The sequence below is a fragment of the Triturus cristatus genome, chromosome 6 (assembly GCF_964204655.1).
Source record: "Triturus cristatus chromosome 6, aTriCri1.1, whole genome shotgun sequence".
In the NCBI taxonomy this organism is placed as follows: Eukaryota; Metazoa; Chordata; class Amphibia; order Caudata; family Salamandridae; genus Triturus; species Triturus cristatus.
Window position 1 is genome coordinate 115,254,218 of NC_140589.1, and position 22,273 is coordinate 115,276,490.

At 49.4% G+C, this 22,273-nt stretch overlaps 1 protein-coding gene across 1 annotated transcript in view; it reads left to right on the forward strand.

The window, feature by feature from the left end:
- The window catches only part of LOC146816481 (exportin-5-like), a 1,583,592-nt gene that overhangs the window by 753,745 nt on the left and 807,574 nt on the right, over positions 1 to 22,273 (forward strand).

Below are 22,273 nucleotides of genomic sequence, written 5' to 3' on the forward strand. Positions count from 1 at the left end.
TTTCCACTCAAACTCGGGCCGGGCTAGGCAGGTGCAGAGTTGGCTGGATTGGTGGTTTCTGGCTGGTACCAGAATCTGCAGTTCAAACACATCTGGTGTTCATGGGAGAAACAGCTTGGAAAGTGAATGCAGGCAGGTTCTCTGGGGTTTTTGAGGTTGCTGGCCGCTGGACATGCCAGGGTTGTGCAGGAGCAGGTTCGAGGGGAGACAGGCCTGTAGGGTTGGGGCCAAGTCAGTGGGCGTCGTCCTCTTGTTAGCTCTGCACGGCATCTCGTCCTTCTTCTTCTTCTTCTTTTTCTTATGGTTGCTGGGTCTGCGGAAGGAATGTTCAGAGTGCTCCTAAATACTAACTTTAGGGGCGTTACAAGTAGGTAAAGGGCAGGGACCAATGGGTCCCTTCCCTGGGGTGGGTACACCCCCTATTCTGCCACTCTCCAGTGGGAGGAGGACAGAAGCCTGTCCCTGGTTGACTGGGTCCCCCCATCCTCAAGATGGCGGGAACTCGAGGTTGTGCTTCACCTTGCCTCTTCCACCTTAGGGGTGGAGTTGGCTGAGGTGGGCACACCTCTCTTCCTCACTTTGCATTTACCGCCGGGTCTCCCGCCCAAAGTGGGGGGTAGAATCAGCGGGGACCAGTTGCTGGAAGCAGCAAGTGGTCTGGAGAGGCTCACAGAGGCGGCTTGCCTTTGAAGCTTCTCCTTCGTGAGCCCTGCCCATCATGGGGGAGGAGGCTTGGCACCTCGTCACACGATGTGCATTGTTTCAGGCCCCAGAGAGCAGCAGGCTCTCGACCCAGGGGTCCAGAAACATGTCTGGTGGTGGCAGCCTTGGCAGCCAGTCAGGCACGTCACTGGGAGTTGGTCGAGTTTCAGGGGGCATCTCTAAGATTCCCTCTGTCGTGGCATCAGTGTGGGTTTAATGTGCTGAGAAGTTTGATACCAAACTTACCAGTCTTCAGTGCAACTATTATGGTGCTGTAGAGTTCGTAATGACAAACTCCCAGCACCATATACTCTTAATGGCAGCACTGCACTTACAGTGCCCAGTAATGGAATTGCAACCCGTCCAGCCATGGACAAGAGTAAGTGTAACCATCTTTCAATCTGAGCTTCGAGTGTGGTAATAGCTTGTCTGTAGTTGAGTCGAAGGATCTGGGCGGTATCGAGGTGGATATGAATGCCCAAGTATTTGACGGAGTCAGTGCACCACTCCAGGGGAAATTTGCATTCCCAGGGGGTCGTGCTGGAGGCAAGTGGGAAGATCACTGACTTATGCCAGTTTATCCCAAGGCCAGAGAAAAGGCCAAACCGGAGTGATGAGGGGATCCAAGTTCCCCCGGGGTCCCTAACGTAAAGAATGGTATCATCTGCGTAGGGGGAAACTAATAGGGGGCCGGTTTTAAATTGTAAGCCCTGTTGTAGATGCCTTTCCTGAAGTGCCTTATCAGGGGATCCATGGGCAATATAAATAACAGGGCTAGAGGGGGCAGCCCTATCGCGTGCCTTGTGAAAGAGAGAAAGGGCAAGATAGAGTTCAGTTTATGCGTAGCCGATCTGTGGGGTAGTTGTAAAACAGGGCAGTGGTTTCAATCGGCATGCCTATGCGGCGCATAACTGAGAGGAAGAAGGGCCATTCTAATTAATCAAAGGCCTTCGCTGTATCTAATAAAACGGCAGCCGCAGGGACCGCGGGATCGATTTTGTGAAGGACCGAGAAAAGGGTTCTAAGATTTAATGAAGTGGATCGGTGGGGGATAAACCCAGATTGTGCAGGGAGATGGTGAACTCCATCAGCTGGGAAAGGCGATTGGCCACTATTTTAGCCAATATTTTATAATCCAGGTTTAAGAGGGACAGGAGTCTATACGAACCGCCAGATGTTGGGTCCTTTCCAGGTTTGGGGAGAAGGATCACAACTGCCTCGCTGAGCGTAGGGGGCAGCATCGGTTTTTCGAGGGCCTCTAAATATACCTCAATCAATTGGGGGGCCAGTAGGTCTGTATAAGTTTTGTAGAAGTCCCCGGTGAAGCCATCAAGGCCAGGGGCTGAGGAGCAGCGGAGGGTAGAAATCGCGCCACGTACCTCATATTCAGTTAACGGTTTGGCGAGAAAGTCTTGCATATCTTTTTTCACATACACTAATGCTATTTCCGACAAATACGCCTCCTATGCCGAAAGGTCTTTGCCCGTTTTAGTGGAGTATAAAGCAGTGAAGTAATCCAAGAATTCCTCGCGAATTTCTGGATTGGAGGTGAGGGTCTGGTCGGAAGTGGAGTGTATCTCAGTGATGCAAGCTTTGCTGTAGGGAGCCATCAACATCTGGGCCAATACCCTACCCGGTCTCTCACCCTCGCCGTATCGTCTGGCTGTTTGGTATTTACCTAAGTAAAAGATCTTGCGGTCCGCAGCATTGCAGTATTCAATCAATAGGGCCAACCGCCGGCCTGCATCGTCCGGGGTCAAGGAGTGTTGCGTTGTCTAGGGCTGCAAGTTCCCGTTCAATATGGGAAATGGTGGTGCGCAGACTTTTCAAAACCCCAGAATGTTTAGCTATGCACACTTGTCGTATGTATACCTTCCCGTAGCACAGCATAGGAGACAACTGACCCAGTGTTTATGGTGAAATAGTCTTCAATCACTTCGCGCACCTCTTCTTTAAACAAATCGTCATGGAGCGCTCGGCTAGGGAAGCGCCATTGGCGTTCGTATCCCTCAGGGTGAGAAATGTTCAGACAGAGTTGAACCGGCGAGTGATCCAAGTCAGTTATAGGGAGCGTCTCAAGAATCTGAAACCAACTGGAAATAGCCAGGGATACTAGAGGGTAATCTATTCTCTTCCAGGTGTTGTGTTGCCCAGCGTAAAGTGTGTAGTCTGTGTGAGTAGGATGGCTCTGGCACCAGATGTCAATGAGGGAAAATTGATCACAAAGGGGCGTGACAGCGCGTCAGGAGCTCGGCTTAGTGTCAGGTGTGGAGGCCGTGCTATCTAGTGTGGGGTTAAGGAGTAGATTGAAGTCCCCCCACTCCCTCCTTCCCCCCCCCAATCAAGAGTAAACAGGGGTCGAGTTTTAGCAGCAGTGCTTGTAATGCGTGGTAAAATTCAGGTGAATCAGTATTCGGAGCGTAAATATATACCAACGCCACTTTGTGTCCCATAAGCGAGCCTGAGACAATAACATATCTGCCCTCCTTGTCACTAATAACAGAGCTCAGGCTAAAGGTGACTCGTTTGTGAATGAGTATGGCCACACCTCTGGCATAGTTATTGTAGTTGGCGAAATGGCGGTGCGTGCCCCAACTGGCTGCGAAATGGAGTGGATCTGCCTGGGATAAGTGTGTTTCCTGTATATAAGCCTCATCAACGTTGTGTCTGAGATAGTGGAGTACATGCCTCTTTTTATGAATGTTATTAAGGCCCCTAACGTTCCAGATCATAAGGTCTAGGCCCGAGGGACCATCTACATTACCCAGCTGCGTCATTGTAGGTGTATCTCGTACATGTAATCGAAAAACAATGATGAGAACAATCAGATTGTGACAATAGGCATGCCTGTAACCAAGTGAGAACCTCGAAGTCAAAATCTTGTAAAGAATTGTTGAATAATCCTACATTACCCCACCCCCACCCAGCCTCTTCTAAAAGAGAAGAAGGCCTTGAGACGCATCCCAATATACCAATAATCTTCACACTGCAGTACCCAAAAACCTAGCAAGGTATATGTAACTACCAAGAAGGAAACCAAAGGTGTACACCGTGGGGGGGGGGCGGCAACGCCACGCCACGCCAGTCAAGCAGACATTTAAACCATACTGATGAACTGAACTTAGATATCCCAGTTTAAGAATGTGATTGAACAGTCACTAATAAGGTGCGCCTGTCAGCCCGTGCCTGCACTGGAGAACAGTTCCATGCTGCCGGTGGAGTCGCTACCAAGGGGCGAAGACCCATCCCTGTCCCCATCGAGGCGAGCGTTGTTTTGCTTGAAGGTGCAGCAGAACTCCTGTGATTCATTCAGGGAGTCAAAGAAGCGTGGCCGGCAGTTGACGTCAATTTTCAGTCTCGCTGGATAGAGCATGCCGTATCGCATGCCCAGGTTTTTGAGGGTAGCCTTAACCCCGTTGAACTTGCGACGGGCCTCTTGTACCATGATAGTGAAATCTGGGTACAGCGCAATTGTAGAGCCCTGCCAGTCTGTATCTCCCTTTTCTCTGGCAAGGCGCAGAGCCGTGTCCCGGTCGCGAAAGTTCGTTATGTGGGCAATGATGGTCCGCGGTGGAAGGCCTGGGTTTGGACGCGGGCCCAGTGAGCAGTGAGCTTGTTCCACCACAAAGCCAGGTGTGAAGGACTCCCTGCCATATAAGTCCGCCAATAGAGTCTCGACGAAGAGATCCAGTCGGCCAGTCGACGTCGTCTCTGCTACCCCAAGGATGCGGGTGTTGTTGCGCCGACTGTGTGCCTCGAGGTGCTCATTCTTCATGGCAGCGTCCTTGAGGATATGCTCCACGCGTTCGAGCCGCTTGAGAGATTGCGCCGTTCCATCTTTGATGTCTGAAATCCTTGCTTCCGCCACATCCAAACGCCGATCGCGCGATTGAATTGTGGCCCCCTTGTTGTCTAGGCGTTTGTCCAGCACATCAAATCTTCCATCTAGCGCACAAAAGCCCGCCTTCATTTCTAGAAGTAGGGTAGATTTCTGCGCCGTGAGAGCGGCAGCCCCATTGCCACCGGTGCTAGTCTCTGCCATGGTGGAGTCTTCTTCGCTGTTTTGTTCAGCCATTTTTTTCGAATGGCAGGGTCTTTTGCTTAGGGTCCTTGCGGCCCATGCCGCAGCGGGGTCGGTGAATGGAGGCTAGATTTTTGAGTACGACTCCTGATGCACAAAGGAGTGCCTGGCTTCACGGCTTGAGGTTCCTGTAGCCGACTGATGTCAGTGACTGATCCGCACCGCGTGTGCCGCTTCTGCCTGGAGCGCGACCACGACCCCAAGTCGTGCTCCGACTGCCGGACCATGAATCCAAAGTCTTTGCGGAAGTGGTCCTGAAAGCTTCTCGCGGCCCGGCAGTCTGCTCCGCACCACTGAAGGTCCCGGTCGCGCAGGAGGTCAAGGGACTGGTTGTGGAGCCACCACTATTCTTCGTCCAAGACTGCGCACTCTGGGTCAGGTAAGTCAAAGCACAAGACGAAGTCGAAGAAGCATCGTCGCTCTATGACTTCCTCCCGTCCGTAGGCCGACGCGACGAGGGATGCGGGTGGTGCCCCTCCTGCGGCTCCACGAGCTGAGCCCGAAGGGTGGGCTCTGTGTCGCCCCCCACCCCCACATCCAGGGACCTGGAGCGACCCCTACTCAGCTTTGTCAATTTTACAAAGCGATGCACGCCATCGACACTGGCGGCTCCGGCCCCGCAGGGTCCCCTTGGGTCTATTCCCAGCCGACGTCGTCCCGGGCCTCCACCTCGAGGTACACACGAAGCCGGACCGGCGTTAACCGACGTCGGATCTGGAGCCGACGGGTACTTTTGTGCCCTTGTTCTACCCTGGCTCTTTGAGAACAGATTGGCAGCCAAAGGAGGATGAGGAGGACTGGAGGGGTCTGGGGACCCTTTAACCGACCAGTTAGGTTATGAACTGGACTGGAGAGAGGACCTGGGGGAAGCCAGTGGTCCGGATACCTCACCAGTTCTTTGCATGTTGTCTCCTCCTACTGTGGCTACGGAGGAGGGAGTGTCGTACGCAGTGGTGTTGCATAGGGCGGCTGTGGCTCTCCACCTCAAGCTACCTACGGTGGCAGTCAGGACTAACCTCCTGACAGAGGTGCTTCAACCAGCGGCGAGCTCTTCGGAGCCCCTGCTGCCGTTTAATGAAGCCCTGACTGACATCCTTTTGGGCACCTGGTCCAGGCCCAACACAGGGGCTCCTTTGGACAGGATGATTGCTCACCGCCCGACCCCGGACGACCCCACTTTCCTCTCCCAACACCCCACCCCTGAGAGCTTGGTGGTCCAAGCCTCTACCTCCAAGGGCCCATTCCCTTCCACTCCACCGGACAGGGAATCCAAAAGGCTGAATCATCTTGGGAAGAAGATGTTTTCTTCCTCCAGCTTGGGACCGCAATTGGTAAACACTGCATGTCTGTTGAGCCGTTACACCCACTCCATGTGGGCCACGGTTGCTCTAGTGCTGCCTCAGTGCCTGGAGGTTGCTGAAGGGAGAGACGCAGCGGAGTTTATCATCCGCTGTGGGCTGGATACCGACAAATCACTAGGCAGGGCGATTTCCACGTTAGTAGCCCTTTGACGCTACGCCTCGTTGAGGTTGACTGGTGTTTCAGGGGATGTCCAATCCATTCTTATGAACATGCCTTTTGATGGCTGTTGCCTTTTCGGCGACAAGGCAGACAACGCGCTGGAGCGCGTTAAGGGCACTCGGGCTACGGCCAGGTCTCTGGGCCTCTCCACCACCCACCTTGCGCAGTCTGCCTTTTGCGACTACGGAAGAGATGCCCCGCCACGTCCCACTCGGAGCCACAGACCAGCGCCAGTTCATCTTCTGGCACCGTGGTTCTGGGGGCCAGCGAGTGGGCCAGTCTACCACAGCCCCCTCTGCAGCAGCGTACAAATCCTCCTAGTCCGACCTTTCAGGGCCACCAAACTCCAGTGGGCGGCAGGATTCGCCATCACCTCCCCCACTGGCGCACCATCACGTCAGACTTGTGGGTTTTGCAGATAGTCCGAAGGGGCTACTCCCTCCCCTTCGAGACTACCCCTCTATCCATGCCACCTCAGTACTATCGCATGTCAGAGGATCATCTGGCCCTTTTCCAACAGGAAGTTTTGGTACTCAGGGAGCCATTGAGCGTGATTCTGTCCCAGAAGTAGGTCGTGGTTGCTATTCCCACTACTTTCTGGTGCCCAAGAAGGACAAAGGCCTGCGTCCTATCTTGGATCTCAGGAACCTCAACCGGGATATTCGGGCTATGATTCCACATGGGGGAGGTGGAGATCAGAGGGCTCTGGTCTCTGGCGGAGTCCGAGCTCTACATTACCCTTCTGGAGCTTCAGGCAATTCGTCTTGCACTCAAAGCATTCCTTCCCTCTGTCCAGGAAGAGTAGTACAGGTGTTCACGGACAACACCACCGCCATGTAGTACTGCAACAAACAGGGCGGGGTGGGGTCGTGGACCTTATGTTAGGAGGCCCTCCTCCTCTGGACATGGCTGGAACATCAGGTCATATCCCTGGTGGTTCAACACCTGGCAGGTTCCCTAAACGCGAGGGCGGACGAGCTCAACCGCAGGTGCATGATGGATCACGAATGGCGTCTTGACTCAGAGGTGGTGCAAGGTCTCTTTCAGCAGTGGGGAGAGCCTTGGTTAGATCTTTTCGCCACCGAAGAGAACGCGCAGTGTCAGCAGTTCTGCACCTTGGAATTTCCAAGGCGGCACTCGCTTGGCGGCACTTGGCGGCACTTTTCGTCACAAGTGGAGTTGCGGTCTTCTATACGCCTTTCCGCCTATACCACTTCTGCCCAGAGTGCTGAATAAGATCAAGCGCGACCGGGCCCAAGTAATTCTTGTGGCTCCAGATTGGGCACAAAGGTTCTGGTATCCCGATCTGCTCAACATGGCCATCAATCCTACGATCCGACTGCCTTTTCGGGAGGATCTTCTGTCACAGCAGCAGGGGACGGTCCTCCACCCGAACCTGTCCAGCCTCCACCTCCTTGCATGGAGATTGATCAGCAGCAGTTGACGTCATTTGACCTGCCTCCCAGAATCTGCGATGTTATCTTGGCAGCCAGGCGTCCCTCCATTAAGGCGATATACGCCTGCAGATGGAACAAATTTGTGGGATGGTGCACAGCAAAGGCTGTGGATCCCCTTTCCGCCCCTCTTTCTGAGGTTCTCTTATTCCTCCTTTCTTTGGTCCAGCAGGGCTTTGCTGTGGGCACTCTAAAGGGCTACCTCTTGGCCATTTCAGCCTTCCTTAGGCTTCCTGATCAGCCTTCTCTATTCAAGTCCCCTGTTGTGAATAGATTCCTTGAGGGCATTACTCATCTTTTTCCTCCTGTTCCCTTCGTAATGCCCCAGTGGGTCTTGAACTTGGTTGTTACATATCTTATGTGCGCTTCCTTTGAGCCGCTACATAACTGTCCTTTTAGGCTTCTCACTTTGAAAACTACCTTTCTGGTGGCCATCCCATCTGCGCGCAGGTTGAGTGAGCTACAAGCTCTTTCTTCCAAGCCTCCCTTTCTGGCTGTCCATCCGGACATGGTCGTCCTTTGAACTAGAACTTCCTTTCTTCCCAAGGTGGTTACTTCTTTCCACATTGGCCGAACCATCACTTTGCCCATCTTCTTTCTGCCTCTGCATTCTTCAAAAGAGGAAGAGAGGCTCCATCGTTTGGATCCAAAACGTGCGCTTTCCTTCTACTTGGATCGCACCAAACAATTCCGGGTGGATGACCAGCTCTTTGTTGGTTACGTGGGCGCTAAGAAAGGTCGAGCCATGCACAAATGGACCATCTCCAGGTGGGTCGTTCTGTGCATCAAAGCTTGCTATTCTTTGGCAAAGAAGGAGCCTCCAGTGGGACTGCGCAACCATTCCACCAGAGCGACGGCAGCCACCACTGCTTTGGGACGGGGAGTTCCCCATAATGACATCTGTCAGGCAGCTACGTGGGCATCACGGCACACGTTCACCAAACTCTACTGCCTGGACAGCCAAGTCCGGAGAGATGGCTTCTTTGGCCGTTCTGTTCTCCTGGAGCTTCTGATGTGAACTTGGTTCGCAGACCCACCTCTGGGGTTGGTATTGCTGGGGTATATATTCTAATATAAGGAATCTATAACTAACTGTTTCTTTCAAATGAACAAGTTACTTACTGTTCGAGGCATACGAGCTGCTGCAGTCACATTATTGCATTAGGTCGCCGCCTAGTTTTGGGTCCGGATGTTGCACGTTGTTGTCTTGGAAGAGTCTTCGAGATCTCACGAGATAGGTGACTCCTCCCCTGGACTACAGTGCGCATGGACAGCTCCTCCATCGTCCGATTGTTTTTTTCCGCCATCGGGTTTGGATGTACTTCTGCGACGCCAACTTCGACTCCGAAGTTTTCAACTTTATTCACAGCAAATCAAACGTATCTCGACGGGATTGCTCTTCGGTCTGTACACTACAACTTTACAGGACTTTATTTCCCATATTTTCATCGACGCAGGCCTCCGGGCCTATCGACGCCACGCGGGCCTCGGGCCCATGGAAAGGACCCCCTTCAAAAAATGCCCCCAGTGTGGTGCTAAATACCCACACATGGATCATCACCCGGTGTGCAACAGATGTCTATCTCTGGAGCATAAAGAAGAAGACTGCTCAGCCTGCGCACTCTTCCGTTCCAAAAAGACAATCAGGAACTGGAGGGCCCATCGACAAGCGATGCATCGACAAACAGCGGCACCGGATAATGATCCACAAGACCCTTATGAAGATCCTGATGACACAAATCCCAAACTGGACACATGGGGAGACCCATATTCACCAGACAATAACACACCTCTTCTAGACCCCACACCATATCCTTCAAAACCATCCCCTCCTGACGACACCATTGCATTCCATCAGTTAGTAGACAGGGCTGCTAGTTTCCACGGGGTAGATATGCATGCTGACCCTATGGAAGAGGATTTCTTGCTGGACACCTTCCCAACCACAGAAAGAAGTGTACGCACATTGCCCATGCTCAAAGGGGTTTTAAAACATGCACCAGAAATATTCAAGGACCCAATTAGGGCTAGAATACTCAACCCTAGACTGGAAAAGAAATCTAGAGCAGCACCTTCCGACCCTACATATATCAAGGGTCAACTACAGCTGGACTCTCTAGTAGTCGCCAATGCACGAAAAAGGGCTAACTCACAAACCACTGGCGATGCTGCACCACCAGAAAAAGAATCCAAACTACTGGAGGCATCTGGGAAAAGGGTAGCTTCACAAGCAGCCAACACCTGGAGAATAGCTAACACACAAGCATTGTTAGCTAGATACGACAGGGCACACTACGACAAATTAGAGGAGCTGCTACAACATCTTCCTCAGCCATATAAACAACAGGCAAATTACCTTATCCAAGAAGGAAAGTTCATCACTAATGCTTCAATAAAGTGTGCTCTAGATGCAGCTGACACAGCCTCTAGAACAGTCAATACAAGCGTGATGTTAAGGAGACACGCATGGCTTCGCATATCAGGTTTCAAACCTGAGGTGCAAACCACTATTCTCAATCAACCCCTTAACCAAGATTTCCTGTTCGGGCCGGAAACAGATGTCCTATTAGACAAAATGAAAAAGGATACTGACACCGCTAAATCTATGGGTGCACTGCAGTCTTATCAATCCAAACGTTCCTTTCGTAGATCCTCCTATAGAGGTACAGGGAGAGGGAATAATACACAAACGTCTCAACCTTTCTAAACTACCTCTCAAAACACATTTCACAGAGTCAGAGGAGGATATAGAGGAAACAATACTAAAGGCAGAGGTAGAGGTAACAACAACAACCGTACCTCCACCACTCCCAAACAGTGACCTCTTACACCTGCCTCCAGACCACTTAACACCAGTCGGAGGCAGATTATCACAGTTCCTACCTGTCTGGGAATCCATCACAACAGACAGGTGGGTGAAGCAAATTATCCATTCTGGTTACTGTCTAGAACTTACATCTACCCCACCCAACATACAACCCAAACACAGACCAATGTCGGAGGAACATACCATACTATTACAACAAGAGGTCTTAGCAATGCTACAAAAGCACGCTATAGAAACAGTTCCTCTGCAACATCAAGGGAAGGGAGTTTACTCTGTCTATTTCCTAATCCCCAAAAAGGACTGCTCCCTCAGGCCCATTCTCGACCTTCGTCCCCTCAATCAATATATACACTCCGATCATTTTCACATGATCACACTCCAACGAGTACTACCACTACTACAGCAAGGCGATTTTCTCGCCACGCTAGATCTAAAAGATGCATATTTTCACATACCTATTCATCCCGCACACAGGAAATACCTCAGATTTGTAGTGCAGGGACAGCACTACCAATTCAAAGTCCTACCCTTCGGAGTAACAACAGCACCAAGGGTGTTCACAAAATGCTTAGCAGTAGTGGCAGCACATCTAAGGAGACAACATATTCATGTGTTTCCATACCTAGACGATTGGCTGATAAAAGCCAAATCACATCACCAATGCCTGCAGCACACTGTGACCACAATCCATCTATTACACAATCTGGGATTTTCCCTCAACTATCCAAAATCCCATCTACAACCCTCCCATATACAGCAGTATCTGGGAGCAACTATAGACTCCACAGTAGCAAAGGCTTACCCAGCTCCAGCCAGGATACAGAACATTCAAGCAATGATCCTAAAATTCCAACCTCAAACTCTTTTGACAGCAAGAGTGTTTATGCAACTGATATGCATGATGGCATCTTGCATATTCATAGTCCCACATGCTCGGCTACAAATGCGTCCCATACAAGAATGCCTAGCAACACAATGGAACCAGGCTCAAGGGAAACTAAAGGACCTAGTGTTGGTAGACAGTCGTACCCATCGCTCTCTGCAGTGGTGGAACACACAAAACCTTTCAAAAGGACGACTGTTCCAAGAGCCAGTTCCACAAGTGGTGTTGACAACGGACGCATCACTCACAGGGTGGGGAGCCCATCTCCTTAAACATACAGTGCAAGGTCTATGGACACCGCACCAAAAAATACACCACATAAACTACCTAGAATTACTGGCAATCTTTCAAGCACTGAAGGCTTTTCAAAAACACATAGCCAACAAGACTGTCCTAGTCCGGACGGACAATATGACAGCAATGTTCTATATACAGAAACAGGGGGGGACACACTCTCTGCAGCTATCACAACTAGCGCAAAGGATATGGAGATGGGCCATTCCACAAAACATCCATCTCCTAGCAGAACATCTCCCAGGAGTAGACAACCAGATTGCAGACCTATTGAGCAGACAGTCAACAGATCCACGAATGGGAAATTCACCCAGAAGTCCTACTCCCATTCTTTCAAACATGGGGACACCCAGACATAGATCTGTTCGCCACAAAGGAAAACGCAAAATGCCCATCCTTCGCCGCCAGGTTCCCACACCCGCAGTCAAAGGGCAATGCGATATGGATGAACTGGTCAGGCAGATTTGCATACGCTTTTCCGCCAACCCCACTCATTCCATTAGTGGTACGCAAACTAAAGCAACAAACACTTACGATGATCCTAGTTGCTCCCACATGGGCACGACAACCATGGTACACCACGCTCCTAGAACTCTCTGTAGTCCCTCATCAAAGACTACACCTCTCTCCAAAGCAACTCACACAGAACCATGGAGAGATACAACACCCAGACCCCAATCAAATGAACCTAGCAATCTGGCTCCTGAAGTCTTAGAGTTCGGATACCTTAACCTGCCTCCTGATTGTATGAATATCATCAAAGAGGCAAGACGTCCCACTACCAGAGCCTGTTACGCAAACAAATGGAAAAGATTTGTTATTTACTGCCAAAATAATCAAATCAATCCACTAGGCGCTTCTGTCCAAAACATAATTTGTTATCTGCTACACTTACAAAGATTTAATCTAGCATATTCATCTATAAGATTACACCTAGCTGCTATTGCAGCATACCTCCAAAACAGACAACACGTGTCTCTTTTCCGAATAGCACCCATTAAGGCATTTATGGAAGGGCTCAAAAGAGTAATCCCTCCAATAGCTCCACCTTCCCCAGTCTGGAATCTTAACATTGTACTTACTAGACTTATGGGTCCACCCTTTGAGCCTCTACATTCTTGCGAATTACAGTTCCTAACATGGAAGGTGGCATTTCTCATAGCGATCACTTCACTCAGAAGAGTAAGTGAATTGCAGGCACTAACAATTCAAGATCCTTTCATGCAAATACATCAAAATAAGGTAGTTCTCAGAACAAACCCTAAATTCCCACCAAAGGTCATAACTAGTTTTCACATTAACCAATCAATTGAGTTACCTGTCTTTTTTCAAAAACCACAGTCAGTAGCTGAAAGAGCACTCCACACACTGGATGTCAGAAGGGCTCTACTCTATTACATAGACAGAACTAAACCATTTAGGATGACAAAACAATTGTTTGTGTCTTTCTGTCAACCTCATATGGGTAACCCTATTTCAAAGGCAGGGATAGCCAGATGGATAGTTAAGTGCATACAAATATGTTATCAAAAAGCTAAACGCACATTAACTATTCCCCCAAGAGCACATTCCACGCGCAAAATGGGGGCATCCATGGCTTTTCTAAGGAACATTCCCTTAGAACACATTTGTAAGGCAGCTACATGGTCTACCATACATACCTTCACTAAACACTATTGTGTTGATGTGCAAGCCAAACAACAAGCTTCTGTAGGTCAGGCTGTCCTTAAAACACTTTTCCAAACTACTGCAACTGCCACCGGTAACCACCACTAGAGGAGGAACTGCTATACAGTCTATGCAATAATGTGACTGCAGCAGCTCATATGCCTCGAACGGTAAATGCTACTTACCAGTATGCATCTGTTCTTGGCATGTAGAGCTGCTGTAGTCACATGCCCACCCTCCTCCCTGGTGCCGAGCGCAATTGCAGTACTGTCTTACTTAGATACATTTACATGGACACCTTTTCTTTCTATTACTATCCTCCATCTTTGCCACAATGGCGAAAAAACTATCTGACGATGGAGGAGCTGTCCATGCGCACTGTAGTCCAGGGGAGGAGTCACCTATCTCGTGAGATCTCGAAGACTCTTCCAAGACAACAACGTGCAACATCCGGACCCAACACTAGGCAGCGATCTAATGCAATAATGTGACTGCAGCAGCTCTACATGCCAAGAACAGATGCATACTGGTAAGTAGCATTTACCTTTCATAACGATATATCTGTAAGAAACATAGGTTAGTTATAGATTCCTTACCGCCCCACCCATCCTCCCCATTCTGCAAACTGACTTATAGGGTTAAGGACTTCCTTTCAGGGCCCTTGTTTTGTGCACCAGTGGTCAGGGTCTTGCATGGCTCTGCGCTTCTGGCGTGGAAAGTCCTACAGAACTAACGTCAGCGTGCGAGGGTGGCTTCTATGTAGCAACCGCGATATCATCCCGGCGACCATGACGCAGACGACAAACGTGGAGTCGACCGACGCAACCTTCCGATGAGCAGGGGTACGGCTGACGAAAAACTTTCCGGATCCAGTCTGACGCCTGGGGGTAATTCTAAGGCAAGGAATCTATAACTAACCTGTATTTCTTACAGATATATCGTTATCGAAGGTAAATAACTTGTTATTTTAGAAAATGAATATGTAACCTGGATTTTATCAATGTTTTTAAAAAGTTCATAAAATGTAGGAAATCAATTTTAATGTGACAGTTTTAATCTTTCAACAAAGTAAACATGTAAGAGGGGTGTAAAGAAAACTGACCTCAATTGTTAAAATGAAATGTGATTTAATGTACTGCTTTTATGATTTTTTCCTTATAGAAATCGAATAAAGCTTTGTTTGATTTGATTTGGTACCCACTTCATTGTTCCGGCAGACCATAAGCGCTTCTTATGGCTAAAACAAATGAAGGGTGAAAATCCCAAACTTTTGAGGTGGTGCATTTCGCTACAGGGGATGGACTTTTCTGTGGAACATAGACCTGGGAGTAACCATGTCACTGCAGATGGACTCTCCAGATATTTCCACTTAGAAAATGAAGACTCAACTAGGCAAGGTTACTCTCATCTCCTTTCGTTGAGGGCTGGGGTTGTGTAGGAAAATGGGATCTGCTTTCATGGTTACTCCCACTTTTTCCTGGTGTCAGTATGTTTTTTTGACTAGTCTGGGTGGTATCCTGCAAATCAGGACCTCAGCCACTGTTCTTCCTCCCTAAATTTGACATGGCAAGTACTTTGGTACCTCCACAATTGGCTACTGGTGTACGCTTGTAAGTCCCTAGTATGTGGTACTCAGGTACCCAGGGCATACGTACACCAGGGGTCTCCCATTGGCTGCAGCATGTATTATGTCACCCATGAGAGGCGACTCAAACTGTGACTATAGGCCTGCCATTGCAGCCTGTGTAAGCTGGTGGTAGCACCACGTACAACAGATAAAAGTTTCCTTATATCTGCGGTCACTACACTCAAAACCTGTAAGTCACCCCTAAGGCAGGCCTTTCAATCCTAAATGCAGGGTACTGAGTAATAAATGTGAGGGTGCCCCTGCATGAGCAGGACACCCCATACAAACCCCAGAGTTGATTCTCCATGCTTTGTAAGTGCGGTCAGCCATTTTGATACATATACATATAGGGGGGCAGGTGTCATTACGCGATGGCTAACTATATAGTGGCTGGGCCAAGCCTGGGCATGTTTGGTATCAGACATGTTGGAATCATACCACAGCACCATTACCTCTTGTAGAGGTATGATTCCATGCACTGTGGGGCTCTTCCGGCAAAGCTCCCAGTACTCCATGTAACAGCCTTCCAGGGTCTGCCAGCAAACTAGTGCTGCTGCCGAACCTACAGGGGGGAAGGTAGAACAAAAGGTTTCCTGTCACAGGGAGGCGTGACCACCTCCCAGACAGGGCTTGGTGTATTAGGCTGGGTTGGGGGCGCTTGCCAGCGCCACCAGACTGCTTTAGGTCAGATTTGGTGCACTCCTTCCATACTCTGGTTAGAATCAGTTTTGGGAGGCTTTGGCTCCCTCTTTGGCACAAAACTGGAAAAAGGAGATGGGAGTATCCTCCCCTCTGTCCAACCCCTCCTCTGGGAGGGACCTCTGAGTCGTCCTAGCCCCTTTCTTAGGGTATAAAAGTGCTTACCTGTCAGTGGGTCCTCAGATTCGTCATGAGACTAGACTCAAGCCTGAAACCACGTCACTCTTCGGCTGTCTTTGACACTTGGATTACGCTGGACTTCACCTGGATCTGAGACTACATCAAGAAAGTCTCCTGCTGCTCCTGGTCTTGCTGTCCTGCAAGTCTTCTTCTTTGTCGTCTGTGTCTGTGCTTTTTACAGAATCTTCAACAGACCTGCGGACATCAAGGACACCCGAAGTCATCGCCCTTGGATTGACAGAGTCACTCCTCTGCATCTGCAGGCACCGCAGCGAAGCTGACCAGTCTGCTGGCCCCGACGTACTACGGAGTTCGAAAGGCACAGCAACACAGGTGGTGGTTCTGCAACTCCCTTGAGGCCTGAGCTGCCCTCTCTGTAATTTTGAGTCCAGTATCCCTCGTCAGAACTGCTGGGACTAAACCCCTGTGCACCACGTCGACTTGCCGTTGTCAAGGCTTGTTGGCTCTGCACCCCAGAGATCTACGGGTTACAAGAAGCTCCAGCCTCCAGTTTCTCTTCCTGTCAAGATCTTCATCCTCACCACATCCTCTGCACCGTGGGCCTTGATCTTTGGCGAGCTGCTCGAGGTCCTCTTGCGACCCCTGTGAATTCGGCTTGTGGGTCCTCTCGAAGGACGACTTCTGCTTCAGTGGGCTCCCCTGCTTGCTCGGAGCCTGCTCAGACTTTCCTGCACTTGGTGAGTCCCGTTGACCTTGCTGGTCTCAACATTGCTCCTTCATCGTTTTCCACATCTATTGCTGCTGCCAAGGCTTGTTGTGCTCCCGTCGGACATTGACCGCCGGGTTCTCAATGTCTGACGTGGCACAGCTCGGCAACTGCTCCTGATCTTCCACAGCATCGCCTGGTCCTCACACCTGCAGCGACAAGGTCACTGTCATCACTCCTTCATCTTCTGTCATCGGTGGGCATTGCTAATCCGTGCCTCCTGGTCACCTCCAAGTGGCATAGACTTTGTCTCCTCTGCTTGCAGGTTCTTCTCTTTAAGAGTCCACCTTTGGATTCCACCGGACTCTTGCACAGTCCTCGCCAACGGCATCTTTACTGCAGTACTCCATGGCGGTCTACGGCGCTTTCCGATGTCACCTCGCACCTATGCAACCAGCTTCCCAGGTGTAGGTGTCCTGGTTCCTGGGGTATCCACCGGTGGGGTGACCCTCCAACCATATGTCTTCTATGGGGTTTTCTTCAGGGTCCACTGGGAAGGATCCACTTTCTTCAAAACGGCAACCTTGACTTTCCTGTTGACTTCTGTTGAGTACGTGGCTGTGTTTCCACTCTACACACAGCCTCCGTGGGTTTCCTAGGTACTTACCTTGGGTGGTTCCTTGTGTCACCAGCTCTTCTCCGTCTCCTGGTCCAAGTCACGACTTCGGTCGCAGTACGCATTCCACTTTCTTAGTATACGTTTTGGTCTCCCCTAGAGACCACTGTGTATTGTGCTTACTTACCTCTTGTAATTTAAGTATTCTTGTGCATTTTTGCCGATATCTACGTGTAGGGGATATACCAATGTGATAATGAGTGTTGTGTAATAAATAGACATATTTTTATAAATCTACTTTGTGATTCTCTTTCGTTTAACCTACACTACATGATTATACCTGGTAAAACAAGCTGCTTAACACTCCTTCTTGACTAGGCCTTAAGGCTGCTGTCCACAGCTACCACTTAGAGAGCTTTCTAAGGTTGTCTGAGAATACTAAAACCACCATAAGGGTTGTCTGGGTTAGGCCAATGTGCTTCACTTAAATAAGTGTGCACCATATACTAAGCCAGCCTCCTACATAAACACATTCTATTACAGGCGTGGTAAGGACGAGCATTATAATGGCATGCGTTGAAATTAGTGCTATTCCTACACAGAGGGTGTCTTCCATCAGTGGGAAGAACCCTGGCTCAGTCTTAAAAGGGGGTTCACATCAAGCCACAAATTTGTCCCAGAGACTGGCGTACATCAGTTTAGTAGAGGGACACAGCACAGCGAAGAGGATATCAGCGACCTCAGGCGGAAGGTCAAGGTGGTCAACTGCTGTTGCTCAAACTCCAAACATTTGAGATGCAAGTTGTGCAGTCCTGGGTGCAGCACTCTGCCCTGCAGCTGCCACAGAAGACACTCCCAAAGGCGCAGCTTGATCGAAGGACAGATACTCAAACCCAGGAGTTCCGGCACAACAATCTTCAGTCCCAATCGGCTGCCAGTAGGATGATTTTGGCCTGGTCCTTCCTGGTCTTTTTCAGAACTCGGGACAGAAGAATCAACGGTGGGAAGGTATTCAGGAGTCCGAGCAAGTATTAAGCATTTAAACCTCACCAAAGCATTCTATAAAGAAATCGACACTCAAGAAATCCGACACTAATTTATAAAAAAAATATACTGTATTTTTATAAGAATGTTGGTGATAGAACAAAAAGATCCACTGGAGGGTTCAGGAGATATAGACTTTACAAGCCATGATAAATCAAAGCAATTTCACTCAACCATAAAAAAACTTAGCAAATTAAAAGAATTGGGCACTTAGACAATTTTTCAAGGAAATCTCAGGTAAGTGTCAATGTGGTCAGTTAAAAGTACTTGGGGCGACCATCTATGGCAGGGAGGTAGTCAAGGCAACCACAAGGTCTTCAAGAACATTTACTTTCACAGAAAAAGCAGTCCTTCTGCAGTTCCATACACTTTATCTGCGTTGTAATGGATTTCTATGGAGTGGTCCTAGTGCAAGGGTTGGATGATACTGAAGATGCGCTAAGGATGCTGTGGATGCGGCACGGTTGACAGAGGTCCTGCTGCAGGGATTCCTCGTTCCACGAAGTAGTGAGGGTGTCCTGGTTGCAGGTTCGTTGTCCCACAAAGTCCTCTCCTGTCTGGATGAACAAAGTCCAGTTGCCGCTGGACTACCAGTCGCCCATTGTCTCAGTTAGAAGCCAATCCTTCCTGGGTCACTAAATTGCCTTCTGAGGGTCCCAGCAACTCTCCGACAACAATCCTGGGCTCGGCGAACTCGTGATCAACTCTGTGCGTCGTGTCTTGGTCGGCAGTGTTGCATAGCAGCTGTGGTAGCGGCTTAAGGTTTCTTCAGCTGTTGTGTTCCGGTGCTGCGAACAGGAGGCCAGTCAGCTTTCCTTTGGAGTTCTCCTGGCTTGACTGGGCTCTGGAGACAGCTTCTCGTTGAGTACGATACAACAGGCATAGTCCTCTCTTCGCTAGCCACCAGGTGCAGCAGGTGTAGACCTAGTCGATGCAGCCTCTTTGCTGGTTTCTCTTTCCTTCTTCCAAATCAGTTGAGATCTGAGATACTGAGGTGCTCTATTTATTTTCAGAAAATGCCCTGAGGGTAGGATGCGATTTGTAGCCCATGGGCTACCAGGTTCCCTCCCCCTGATTATCACTTCCTGGGAAGTGTGGCATCTGCCTATGCCAGGATGCATCATTCTGCCCACCTCCAACATGGCAACCCCCCTCTCTCGACACTCTGAACTCCCTACCTCACCCCAGAGGTGTGGCCACCAAGGGAGTCCACACCCCGGGAAAAAAACGGTTTTGCAACAGGCTTCTCCTCTCCTATCCCCAGTGTCAGTCTATCTACCTAAACAATAGAGCAGCCCCTCTACCAATTGTTACCAATTTGCCCTTCAAAGGAACCCTCTTCTTTAAAGCTCGCCTTTTGGTCTCGCACCCATGTGGCTTCTTGCAGAAGGGAGGTAACAGCTCTCTCCCCCACAGGCTCTTATTGTGTCCTCTCCTGCGAGTCGTTAGCACATCTCACAGGAGGGCAGAAAGCTGTCTGCAGGACAAGCCTCGTGTACATTAGTAAACGGGCACTGGAAACCTTGCGTAACTAAAGGAGCAACTTCTAAAGTTGCACTTTGCTCACCAGTGACGTTAAATTCGATTTAACCATGAAATCAGAATGAATACACTTATTCTTACCAACCGTAGTAGTCCCATTCAGAAGTTAGCAGATATGGGTTGCCAGCTTGTAACTGTTCTTGCTAATGGGGCTGCTAGCGTTTCCACATTGAAAACAGCAATTTAGGGTTTTTACTGATGGAACATGTAAAAGAACATGTTCCATGTTTTAACATACATCACCCTGCCTCAGGGCTCCATAGGCCCTGCCATAGGAGGGATCTACATACATTAAAAAGGGAGTTTTGAGTTTTGCTGCTACTTTAAATGGCAAAGTCGAGTTAGCAGTTTTAAAGTGCCCTTCCAGTATTCAGTGGCAGACTGGGAGCCATGTTTTACCTTTTCCCGCCCCGGGTTTCACAAAAATTGCTGCAGTCCCTTGGGGGCACTATAACGCACAGGCCCTGCGTACCCCTGGTACTAGATACTGTGTACTTACAAGTAAGTTGCGCTCTACTGGCGTCAGTCCTTTCTTCCTGTCTCACCCAGAGGTGACAGATGCATCACTGTTGGAATGTGCATATCATCTGCGAGAGGTGAAGATCAGAGGAGTCTGTTTTCTGACGGAGAACAGTCAACCTGTTGCTGTTGCAGACTATTCGCCTGGCGCTGAAAGCCTTCCAACCATCCATCAAAGGAAAACTGGCTCAGGTGCTTGGAGACCACACCACCGCCATGTGGTACTGCAGAAAGGAGGTCTGTTGGTGTCCTGGGGCCAGTGCCAGGAGGCTCTTTGTCTCTGGAGCTGGCTGGAGCACCAGGGCATTTCCCTGGTCGTGTCTGGATTATTGAAAACCAGCATTGATTAACTCATCAGGATTTACCTGGCGAATCATGAATGGTAGTCACACTCTGAGGTGGCACAGAGGATCTTCCAGCATTTGTGAGAATCCTGGCTAGATCTTTTCTTCACCATCCAAAAACTCCCACTGTCAACTTCTGCATGTTGGAATTTCCAAGAAGGTGCTCTGAGATGCATTCCGGATTGAGTGCAATACAGGACTCCTGTAGGTTTTTCAACCCTGCCTCATCTGCCTGAGTTCTGAATAAGATCAGGAATGACAGGACCCAAGTCATCCCAGTGGCTCTGGATTGGTACCTGGAACTTCTAAGCAGGAACTTCTGTCCTCCAATCAAGCCACTGCTTTGTGAAGACCTTCTATCACAGTAGCAACCCAATCTGCACCTCCATGCTTGGAGATTAAGCTGTGGCAGTTGACTGCATTCGATCTTCTTCCCAAAGTTGTGAATGTGTTCCTGCCTGCTAGGCCTCCTCCTATAAAGCCTTGTATGTCGGGCTCCGGGATACGTTTTTTTGCCTGGTGGGGCACATACAGCACTGACTACAGGCCAAAACTTCAGATGTCTTTTTGTTTGTCTTGTCTAGCCAATCAAGGACTTGCACAGGGCACCATTAAAGGTCATCTGTCACCTCTTTCGGCCATTTTAAGTTTAGTGAACAAACCATTCATCTTCAAAGCACCTATTTTAATGAGATTTCTAAAAGGTTTGACTCATTTGTTTCCTTCAAAACCCCTTGTGATGCTACAGTAGGATGCTAATTTGGTCCTCCCTTTCTTTATGTCCATCTCATTCGAACCAATGTACAGCTGTCGCTTTCATCTTTTGACTGAAGACTTTGTTCCTGGTCGCGATACCTTCACCTTGCCCTGCGCGTGAACTCCAAGCTTTTCTGGTGTAGCCACCATACAAGGATAAATGGTATTGAGAAACAGGGCGGTCTTTTTGTGAAAAGCTGTGACTGCTTTCACTTTGGGCAGTCCATCACTCTCCATAGTCTGGATCCCAAAAGATGTCAAAACCTTTAGCTTTTACATTGATCGCACCACAGACTATTGGGTTGCCGATCATCCCTTATTAATGGGATACTCTGAGCCAAGGAAAGGCAAGGCAGTGAAGAAACATACTCTGTCAAGATGTGTAGCCTTCTTCATAATGATCTGAAATGCACTGGACAGAAAGCATCCTCAGAAAGGGCTGAGGGCCCATTTAATCAGGGCCAAGGATGCTACCACCGCATTGGCATGGGTAGTGCTTGCCCTTGACATCTGTCAGGCCGCAACGTGGGGGTCTGTGCATACATTCATGAAGCACAACAGCCCTGACAACAGAGTCCAGCCGGATTGGCATTTCGCTCGTTGGGTCCTGCTGGATGTTTTTGTCTCAGCCATTGCATAGACCCTCCAGTTTGGGAGTTATTTCAAAAGTAAGGAATATGCAGTTAGGAGGTATCTATCAAAATAACAAGTTACTTATGCTCTTTCTGGTTAATAACTCTATCTACAATTTCCTCCCACCCTCCCCGTTCTGTAGAATGCTCTCTTTTTCCTTTGATAAAAGGTCTCAATATAGAGATCTGCACACTGATACCTCTGATTACTGTTGGG